The following is an 11,247-nucleotide window of genomic DNA, read 5'->3' as shown; positions in this document are numbered from 1 at the left end:
TATTATTTACATAGAATTAATTGTAAAGCGTTTATTCAACATTTTGACATCTGTTCCGAGTTGCTGCGGGAAGAGAGGAACTTCGTTCCAAGGTGGTAAACAAACTTCAAAGACGACTGACTGGGGAAGTTTTCTGGTTGAGACACCTTGAATAATAAAAGACATTTGCAGTGGTGTAAATTGATTGTTGTCATTGTTGCTATTTCCCCACCTCCTTCGGTGACCATTTGTTAGCGAATTCCATTAAAGAGGAGAGATGCGAATATGTGTCATTGGGCCAAATGCATGTGATCTGCACACATTTCTACTCGTTTATGAGTCAAAAGGCCTTGTTTTGTCTCCTCATTTGTGTATTTTCAAAAATGTCATACATGGTGTATCAACCTGACACATAAATAGAACTATCCAGTCAATTCCGTTTTAATAAAAGTACATATTAGGATGTAATATAGTGCTAATAAAAATAATGACCTAAAGGACAACTTAAACATTTTATTTAATAATAATAAAAAAAAAAGTTAACTAAAGATAGTGAACCTGGAGACAAAAGCTGTAGAGGGATACGTTGTTTCTTAGTATGCAAGATGGTGTCATAAAAGAGGAACTTAAGGGAAAATGGGAATTAAGATGCATGTGATTTGTTTTGTTTTTCCTCACCAAACAGACAGATAGAATCTTTCTTTCTTTCTTCTGCTCTTGCTTTTTCTTTCTCTCGCACACTCACACACGTTGGCAAATTCAGCGTGACCGTCGTGGATTTACATTCAGAATAGAAAATGCACATAAACACACCTAAGCAGTGTGGATTTTGTATGCATGGTCGCGCTTCCCTTAGCTGTGGCCACGGTTGCTAGGCTACCAGTCATTCCAGTTGTTGGAGGGGACCTGACATTAGGGAGAGCAAATTGACCACAGGAGGCTTTAATCTGCCATGAAACAGCAGCTGGCGCACGCGCGCGCGCACGCGCACACATGCCATTTGAACTTTATTTCAACATTTATTCTTCACACATTATTTCATACAATTTGGCCCCGCTGTGTGACTCTCACTGTCTTCGCTGGCCAATTTTGGACACTTTACTTGGCCTGATTACATTCATTTTGTATGTGTGGACATGCTTGCTTGTGCATATTTAATAATATTTGTGTATGGGTGTTGAAAAGTGTAGCATATTCCGTAATATTAGTGTGTTAATATTAACCCAACGTGGATGCCGTAGTTTACGCCTCCTACAGGTTGGCTGGTTGCTGCTCCCAAGGAGGACGTGTTTGTTTGTTCGGTACTTCCTGTTGCTTACTAGGGAGTCAACGCCAGGTTCTGGAAAACGTATGTCTCTTTTTTTATTACCACCACACACACAACAAAAAGTAAAACCATATGTATGTGTATGTGTTTCTATATTTGAAAGCAACAAATATAACAAAAAATGTATGTCATGTCACATTCGATAATAATATTCTTGCCCAGATGACTATCCATGCATTCGACTATTTACTTTGTGTCTGAATTATGACTTGGCTGTCTTCAATGAACCTGCAACATTATCTGATCTCATTGTCAGACGGGTTCTGCTTTATGAGCAGTAACCCATTCACCCCAGGGGTCTATCAATCCTAATGCATCTATTAAAGTCTGCCCGGGACATTATTATGATTAGTCGCTTTGTTTTTTTTTTCTTTCTGAGGCTGGAACAGCACAAAATCTGAATATGAAATGGGAAACGTTGACGTGTTAATCTTGTGTCGGTGTTCGTTAATCACAGCTAATCTTCATCAATGTGATATTAATCAGAGTCATGTGTCCTTTTTTTGGACGTCCTCACCTTGTTTTTGAACAGCAGATGGTAAGAGTTGACATCATTAAATGGTGATTCCTGAGAGGCCTTGCTTATTGTTGCCATCATGCAAAATAAAAAAAAAAAAAAAAAAAAAATCAACATTCATATTCATTAGGTATTTATTAGATGAATGGGGAAAAATTGACACGCTGAGACCAAAAGCAGCAAACAGAACTGGGATTGCCTTAAAATAGCCGTTTACCTTTTTATTTTGTACAACATTTTTCCCCTTTATAAATGTTCCCATTTGTTTTTAGAAATCACTTCCAAAATATCATCCATGATTGGCTTTTCACCTGGAGGATGATAGCTGGACTAACAACCCCACCCAGTGGTCAGGTGAGTCACTTTCACATGTGGAAACCTTCCACTGTCTCATTTACTCCTGAAACGCACAATTCAATGTAATTATTAATGTGCCTTCATTATCAAACTGGAAATTGATTGAAAGAGCATTGAGCAAGCTATTATGGTATTGATTAATAGGTAGACAGTATTTGCACGGAAAACAAGACAAATAATTTTGGTGTCATTCTGGTAATAAACAAGTTAAAAGTATATCACAGTTCACTCACTATAACATGTTTTTTGTGTGATGATCTTTTAGGATGTTATCATAATTGCAGTTGTGCTATTTTTCAAACATTATTGTCATATTTCTATTAAATCTTTCACAAGAGCACATTAGTTTCTAATATAACCTCATTTATTCCGTTTGTAACATGCATAATACATTGCTTACATGCTTATGTGGAATTATTAATTGAATTAGTTCAGTCCACACATTTGTTCATGGATGAATGGTTGGACATTTTTTGTGATTTATCGTGTGTTATGGAAATGGTAATGCATCACAGCAAGAAACACAAGTGACTTCACATCTAGTGCATCATTTGAGATCGTTTCATACGCCAGTGGTGGAGTAATAATTCAAGTAGCTGGCGTCGGAAAACTCCCATCAACTCAGGCTGTTGTCCCCTTTTGGGGAAATTACAGGGGTCACAAACTTTCATCATATTAATACCCTAAAACACGCCAAAAAGACCCATCAGACTAGTTGTCAGCAGAAAGCTGAAAGCTGTTGTGTGTAGTTCCGCATTTGTGACTGACATTTTAAAAAAAGTAGAAATAAATAAATAAATATTGTTTTATTTTTGTGGCTAAATACTGCCTACAGTACGTATGACTTTTTTTGTTGGCAATTTTGCGCTTGATTAAGTAAAATATAGGTTAAATAACTTCCACTCAACCACATTTGCCGTGTGTGTAGGCGAAGGTTCCGCCCAAACACTCTCGTTCACCCAAAGATGGATTTGCAATCGACGTCGAGAGTGGAGAGATAAAAATGCTGCGCCCAAGTCTATATTGGCTCTCAATGCTTTTGCTAAACTAGGTCTAAACAAGGCATCAAAAGCGTCACAGTCCATAACGTTGCTGAACCTATCTACAACCACCTGTAGCTAATACTTTTTAACACACCTACAGATCCTCCTAACTCTTTCACTCCCAGCCATTTTCACTGAAGCAATCCCGTTCGCTCCCGGCTGTTTTACTGAATTTTGACAGATTTTGCAAGGCCCACAGAATATTGTGTTCAATTGCTATAAAAGCATGGAACCTATAAAAAGAAAGATTAAAGTCTCTTCTTTCATCAGGAAAAAAAGTATGTTTCTATCTGTTTCCTAGATGGCCCTGGTTGATCTCCTTTGCTCTGCTGCCACCTGCTGGCCGTTTGTGTAATAACTACCATTTCTGCAACCGTTCTTTGCAGTTGAGAGGCTGCATCAAAGCCTTCTCTATATGCTCTAGTACAAAAAAAGAACAACAACAAAAAATGTATAAATACGTCTTTGGGACACATAAAACAAAAACAAAAAAACGTATTTACACGTTATTGGGAGCAAATGAGTTTTAATATATACTGTACATACATATACATATTGGCACATGTTGGCACTTTAACTTACTCAACTTATTTATCCTGTGTATTTATATTGTATTTTTTGATATTGCATTATATGTATTTATACTTTTTATTCTTTTTAAATGTAATGCGACTCAGTTGTTGCTGTTTTTTTTAATTGCCCCTAGGGGATAAATAAAGTTATTTTGATTTAAATTGAATTGAATTATCTCTCAGGAAGTGTTTGGTCGGTGCTGGATGTCACCTTGATTTACCTTTCTTTTCTCTTTATTTCTTTTTTTTCTGACCTTTTCTCTGGTCTCCTGACCATTTAAATCTCACGACTCTGGCAAGATTCTGAAGTACCTGGTTAAGGCGAAGGGTAATGGGATATTTATAAGGTTTTAGGTGAATGAATGAGTATAAATTTATACGTATTTGCACGCACGCACGCAAACGCACGCAAACGCACACACGCAAACGCACGCACGCACGCAAACGCACGCACGCAAACGCACGCACACATACACACACACAAAAAAAAAAAAAAAAAAAAAGGAAAAGAGCAATGATGACAAGACGTTGAATCGGTAAGACTACCGAATGAACAATTCTGAGCTCTTCAAAAAAAGAAAAAAAAAAAAAAAAAAAAAAAAAAAAAAAAAAAAAAAAAAAAAAAAAAAAAAAAAAAGAATTGAATTATCTCTGAGTGGATCAGGTGGTTATTTTGTGCTGAGCTGTAAACTAATTACTTGTTAAAGTGTTTGTAAGCATTTGAAATCTATCAAAGTGTTTTGTGATTAGAGATGGCGGCATACGGTTGTTTAAACTGTTAACAGGCAATTATAAAGACTTTTAGGGGTGTGTCAATTGGGCCACATCCCCCTACTTTGGTGGAACAAAGTTCTGATATACAGTAGCAGTAGGCCTATAGCATATCATTAAAATACAGTATCAATACTCAATATCAGATATACAGTACATACTGCTATGGTCAACAAATCTGTCACTTGTCTTGTGTGTATTTTTTTTTTTTAGAAAATTCCCCTTTTCTCATTAAATTTTAATTTGACAAATTCATTACAGTTTTCATTTATTATATATTTTTTTTTTTTGCTTGTCATGTCGAATGTGCAAGAAGACGTTCCCTTCTTAGTAGTAAGTTTGGGTCCTGTGAACAGATCAAATGTCCAATTTTGGCTTGAAGAAAAACTGTGATCAAAACCATCACTTGCGCATGGTGTAAACGGAATATTTTATCATAGACTGTCAAGTGACTGCGCAGTGTCTCAGTATTTAAAAACATGGCTGTATAAACCAATGTGAGGAGTAAATGTGAAATTCCTGGAGCTGAAGCCGCGATATAATTCCTCATCATCTCTGATCAGTACTTCCATATTCCTAATAACCACAAGCCATCAGCGCCTCGGCACCGTCATACAACACAACCCCGCGTGTCAGCGTGCACGACAGGCTGCCAAAAGGCAATCATACCGACCGCAGAGCAGCAGAATTCAACGAGAGGGATCATGTGGCTCTATAAAGTGCTGTTCATGAAAAGACTGTCAAAGAGAGGAGATGAGAAACAATGATGAATGTTCACTGAGGAGACACGCTAAATAGCAGGAGAGATCTTCGGAGCGACAGGTGCTCAAATTAAAAGGGGAAGCATGAAACGAGAGTTAAAAAACACCTTAAAGAAACATGCTTCAATATATAAGTTGTGATTGAGTTTCATTTTAATGTGGTTTGTTCTTGTATACGGCTGAAATGACAATAAACCGTCTTCAATCTTGAACTGGTGGAATTCTTCACCGAAAATGATGAAACAAGATGAAATTACGTGAGTTTTGCTAGAATTTTCTTGAGCAAAAACTTGTATTTTTGGTACTTTTGTGTACTGTCAGGCAACTTACATTAAATAATAACTACCAATGGCAGTTGCAGACCCGACCAAGCACTACCATGTCCAGTAGGACATGATGTCAGAGCATGTGGATCATGTGACCAGGAGTGCCAGGGTATTTCATTTATTTAAAGACTGGCTTTCATATGCAAAAACAAACCTTTTTTTTTTTTTATTATATTGCCAAAGAGCGTCTTGAGCACCAATTTTGTCATTTATTTATTTTTTAAATTACTATTGAATTGGATTATGAACATACTGTACAGTATTCAAATTTAGACACTTTCCATAGGACCATAAGATTTTTTTTTTTAAACAAACATTTTGTTACACAAAAAACACAGTTGAAATCTTCAAAATGAGACACTTTACATTGAAATTAAGAAGGACCTTTTTTTTTAATATATCTTCTGATTTATGGGAATTTTCAAAGATGCAACCTTTCTATAGAATTATCAAGAATTAAACATCACACAAGATTCTATCTGTGGATGGGCGAGTACCGATACTTATTTTAAGGTATTGGTACTCATAACGGTGGCAATACCAGTTTTGGCCACCCTTTTACGATCAGTATCTAGAAATTAGGGAAATATAAAATTGCTATTCATTTCACTTATTTTTTAGGAAATAATACTATATTCGAATATATAGGTCTTTATTTAAAATTATGTCTTTTTTTTTTGGGGGGGGGGGGTAATTTGATGTAGCAGTGGTATCAATATTTAGTATCGTATCTGTGACTAGAGGTGTGCAAAATTTCCGATTCTTAGATTATTCACGATTCGGCCGTGGAACAATCGAGAACGATTCACAAACGTCCAAATTCCGATTATATAAATATGCCAAGGGAAGCGAAACGAGCGAAAAGTACGCGGAACTGAAACGCAGTAGCGCGCGCGGTCTTCGGGACGCTTTTTGGGACGGACCGAGAGTACACATCCACAACTCACGCCTCGAGATTCAAAACAACAACAAGCATGGCTGAGCTGACCAACCCACCTCTTCGTGAGATCAGACCTGCTCCGAAAAGCCAAACAACTTGAGGCGGAAGTATCAGCTAGCTGGCTGCAGTGCGTCGGTTAGCGTTCTACAGGGCGCCGCGCAGTGATACGAACGAACGAACAGAAAAGTAGTGGCTGGCGGTAATGGCGTCTGACTTTATTCAGAAAAGAGTATTGTGGTGGAAATGTATCACGCTTTTGAAAACAAATAGGTTTTTTTTTAGAAGAAAAACGCTTTATTTCCGAGACCCCAGCCAGCTTGCTGGACTATTTTCCTCTCGTCCAACGCCGAAGTCAGCGCTGATCGCACACACGGGAGGTGAGGATCAAATTGAGATTCATGTTAAAAAAGCCGAACGATCCCATTAATGTTTACACGTTCATGTTTACACAAGTTAAAAAGCAGAAAAGCACTTGAGGTTTTTTGTTTTTTTTGTACCTCTGAGAAACTTTAATGTTTACATGTTCATCTTTACACAACTTAAAAAGCAGGAAAGCACTTTTTTTTTTTTTAGGCATTTGTATTGAAGTAGTAGTTCACATTGTCTTTCATTTATATCTCAGTGCACTTTTGAGTGGATAAAAATAATATATTTTTGCTCAATGCTATGTTTTATTCTGTTGAAGACTGAATATACTTAAAAGCTGTTGTTACAGAATGAGGACTTGAGTATTTTATTTACTGTTTTGAACTGTTAACTTGATACTGAAATAGTAGTTTATGTAGGCCTGAGAGGACTTTTGTACTATTTTTTTAACTAATGTACGAAACATTAAAAGCACAAAAATACATTGTTTTTTTTCCTGCTGCCTGGGGGGGAAATCAATAATCGTTTTATAATCGAATCGTAGCCTCTGAATCGTAATCGCAATCGAATCGTGAGGTGCCCCAAGATTCCCACCTCTATCTGTGACTACTCAATAGTTGAGTATCGGTTGAGTAATTCTAACAGTTTGTAAAGTGCATTTATTGCAGATTGAAAAAAATATATTTTGAACACCTTAAATGGGAAATAAAAGGAATTTAAAAATATATTAAAAGTTAAATACATGTCATGTAACTAACAAATATTTCAAATATCAATAAACACTTTGAATAGGAATAAATAATAATTAGATTTTATGAAAAACAAAACTTTTTAAACTTGGAAACTTATGAAAATATTATGCTGGACATTTTCAATGGTAATCAAACAATATCTAGCCAAGAAATATTTGAAATATTCAAATATGATGTAGTCTTGTGCTTTTTTTCATGAATGGAACAAAACAACATGAGTGCTGAAAAAAAAATGTATAGTGCCCTGGAATTTTTGTAAATTCCAAGTTTATTTCTGTAAATTCCCATATATTTGTTTAAATACTACTTTGCACCTTTTGAAAATTCCGGTAATTTTTCAACCTGCAGCATTACCCCTTGTTGATCGCACCCTTTGTTGCGCTTCCGTCACATCAGAACTCGTTTGAAATGAAACTCACAAGCTCACCATACTTTGTCGTAATTGTGTGGCGCATCCACATAAAGGCAGCGTGTTTCAGTTTGAAACAATGAAACTGTGAGCTGTTAGGGTGAAATGAAATCAGATGACTCACCCGACAGCTTTTGTATACAAGCTCCCAGCACCTTAATAAACCCAATTTGCCTGCTAATTAATCCATTTACACACTCGCGCTTAAGGCCACGTCGATGACATGTTCCTGGCTTGGCTTCACAGTCACCAATGACACATGAGCAGACAGTTAACGCCTATATTACATTACTAGCAGGGCATTAGCGTATCTGCATCATTTGTTTATAATTCCCGTGGCTCGTAAGCATCATGTGTCCCACTGGCCACCAGGGGCAGTGTCACATCTGCTAGGGGAGATCTCCGCAGTCATCACATGAGCTCATATTCCTGAATGTCTGTACAGTATGTGTCGGCTGCAGGGACTACGGGGGTTGTTAGTCCACTGATGGGGCCATGTGGTCACAAAACAAACATAAACTCACCCCCTTGTCGCTCATAATGAGGTCATGAAGACGGCGGTCTCATTCAGACCGAGCAAAGAGCTGTAGGGAACGTGCCCGAGGTTGTGGGCCGGCGCGCCATGACAGAAGGTCAATAACCTGCAGCCACGTCTCGACCGCATATGAGAACGATAATGATGCGCCTTCTCATACTGTTGCCGTGTAGAGAATCTTCAATGCAAAGTGAATATGAAATGACTATAATGAGTTTTACGAATTCATAGCACCCTCAAACAAGATGAATTATTGATGAATTTCATTGCTTTTGTTGTGCTTGCTTGTATTTATTTTTATGGTCATTTTAGATGGCAGAAAACACTCAAGATATAATATATTCTCACAATTGTGTAAACAACTACACATGAACAATAAACAGGAATGCCTGAGGCTCGGAGCGAAATCTCTTTGTATTCAAATGCACCCGCAAACAGAGACAAAAGTCGGTACTGAAATCGTTCAAAAAGTTTGTAAAAAAAAAAATTGAAATTACACACTCACATTTGAGTGTGGTTTGTTAAAGATTGTCATGTCTGGGTTCATGCCAGGGTTAAGTTTGAGTTTGTGACCTGCTAAGTTTGGGTTCATGACCGTGAGGTCAAGTGTCTGTTTTGTACTGACGTAACCATCATCTGGTTTCAACTGGAAAAACACTATGTGACGTTATGTGATGTCAGGATCTGTGTGATGTCAATCTTTAATCCTTTAGGTGATGTCTGGATTTATGTGATGTCAATCTTTAATCCTTCACTTAGTGACAACCAATCAGATTGATTCACTGTCTGTAGCATTCTGAGAAGTGTTCGTGTTTGCCGGATTATTGCTTTCTGTCCATCTGAGCAACTCTCTTTGTTTCTCGTCTAGTCAAGTTTGTTGCATGCCTCTCGATGTGAATAAATAGTTAAAATCTTATTTGTGTCTGCGCTTTGGGATCCAACCTCCAGCACATAACAAAGATGGGTCGGAACTTTTGGCTTTTAGCATCAAACAAACCGCCTTTGAAAACTAGTCGTCCAATATTTTGAGATCCTACAGGACACTCGCCTCAAGGATGATTAGCAAGTTCTATTTGTGGATTAAACGTGACACAATCTCACCTATTTCTACTGGGAGAGCCATGTTGGTACCCAGTGGAAAATCTGTGATATTACACGCAGGCAAAAAAAACACTATTTTTGGCACCCTCACATCACATTCAACATTACCAGTCACAACGTGCAATCACGTTTGCAGACTGCACGAGTTGAACGCATGCGTCTCGTTTTCACTGAATGAACGTGACCTAGTATGCTTCACCTCAATGCTTTTGGAGGTAGCGAGTTGACCAGCTGGTCTGCCTTTTTGATGTTCCTCTCCTCTTTCATACTTTCTCACTTTTTTTCTCTTTCTCCATCAAACCCTTCTGGGTACCAATTAGAGCTCAAAGCTGCTGCTTCTGTGTGCATGCGTGTGCGCGCGCGCCTGACTTCATGTGTGATACCGCCAACTCAGACAACAAGCTATAGGCTACCTGTCAACAAGCACTTCAATGCTCACCATCTGCTCATGCTGCAAAATGGTCCTAAAAAGCTCAAATTTACAAGAATCCAACACAAGAACTGAGGAGATATATATATATATATATATATAGATATATATATATATATATATATATATATGACTATGTTATGGAGAGTCATGTAATTCTGTCCGAGGCTTTCAAAAGTTATGGGTTTTTTTTTTTTTTTTTTTTTTTTGCTTAGATTCACACTATTACCTGCTAACAGCACTTTCTTTCGTACAGTTCAAGCACTCAAGGGACACGACGTCCCCCCGCGAGAAGTGAAGCATTTTGGAAGCGATGCTTTTATTCTTCTGATCATTTCCCCTTTTTTTCCCCTCATGGCTCCATTTCCTGCCATTAACATGATGTGCTTTTGGATGGCGCAAAAAGAAAGTGTCGTCTTACCCACTTTGGAGTAAACACCTGCTACAAAGAGTATTGAGAGAGTGCATGTTTTTTTTTTGTTTTTTTTTCAATGAACTTTCTTTTACATCTTTCTTCTTTGACTTAATGGACACTTCATTAGGTACACTAGTACAATAGAATAAAAAAATTTAAAATTTACTTGGATTGTTTCTAGACAAATATTTGTTTGCTGGAGTGGCTGGCCACTCATCAAGTCTGAAATTAAACAACAAAAATGTAATTTATTTGCTGGCTGGCTGGCTGGAGTCTCCAGATGTCTCCAATAATGATATAAAACGTTTCTAGATTTGTTATTCATCATTTTATGAAAAACAGAGTCACTAGAAGGGTTGGAAAAGTTGCTCAATATAAAAATTATTTATATTTTTGTGTGTTTTGACTGAAGAATGTCAGCTTTAATACATTAAATCAATTAGAAGCAATGCTTAGTATTATGTACACCTGCAACAATAAACACATTAAATTAACCTGACTTAAACACATTATTCCTATATTTGTAAAGACATACTTTGGATGCGATATTGTGCATGCGTACCTAATGTAATGGGCATTGAGTGTATACTAAACAGCAACTCTAGAAAGGCCTTTCTCAAACTAATGTCAGCTTTCCAATACTTGA

At 37.3% G+C, this 11,247-nt stretch overlaps 1 protein-coding gene across 7 annotated transcripts in view; it reads left to right on the top strand.

Moving 5' to 3' along the window:
• Window positions 1-1,063: 1,063 nt before the first annotated feature.
• The window catches only part of LOC144027399 (uncharacterized), a 103,313-nt gene continuing 93,129 nt past the window's right edge, over window positions 1,064-11,247 (top strand). For 5 of the 7 annotated variants that reach the window (XR_013285452.1, XR_013285451.1, XR_013285450.1 and 2 more), the window contains exons 1-2: window positions 1,064-1,327; window positions 2,096-2,177. The gene's annotated coding sequence lies outside the window, so the exon portion shown is untranslated. Of the gene's footprint in view, window positions 1,328-2,095; window positions 2,178-3,524; window positions 4,266-11,247 lie in introns of those variants that run through there. The other 2 variants (XR_013285453.1, XR_013285448.1) reach the window with 2 other exon arrangements.

The sequence above is a fragment of the Festucalex cinctus genome, chromosome 10 (assembly GCF_051991245.1).
Source record: "Festucalex cinctus isolate MCC-2025b chromosome 10, RoL_Fcin_1.0, whole genome shotgun sequence".
NCBI lineage: Eukaryota > Metazoa > Chordata > Actinopteri > Syngnathiformes > Syngnathidae > Festucalex > Festucalex cinctus.
This window is presented reverse-complemented; position numbering and strand designations above follow the sequence as displayed.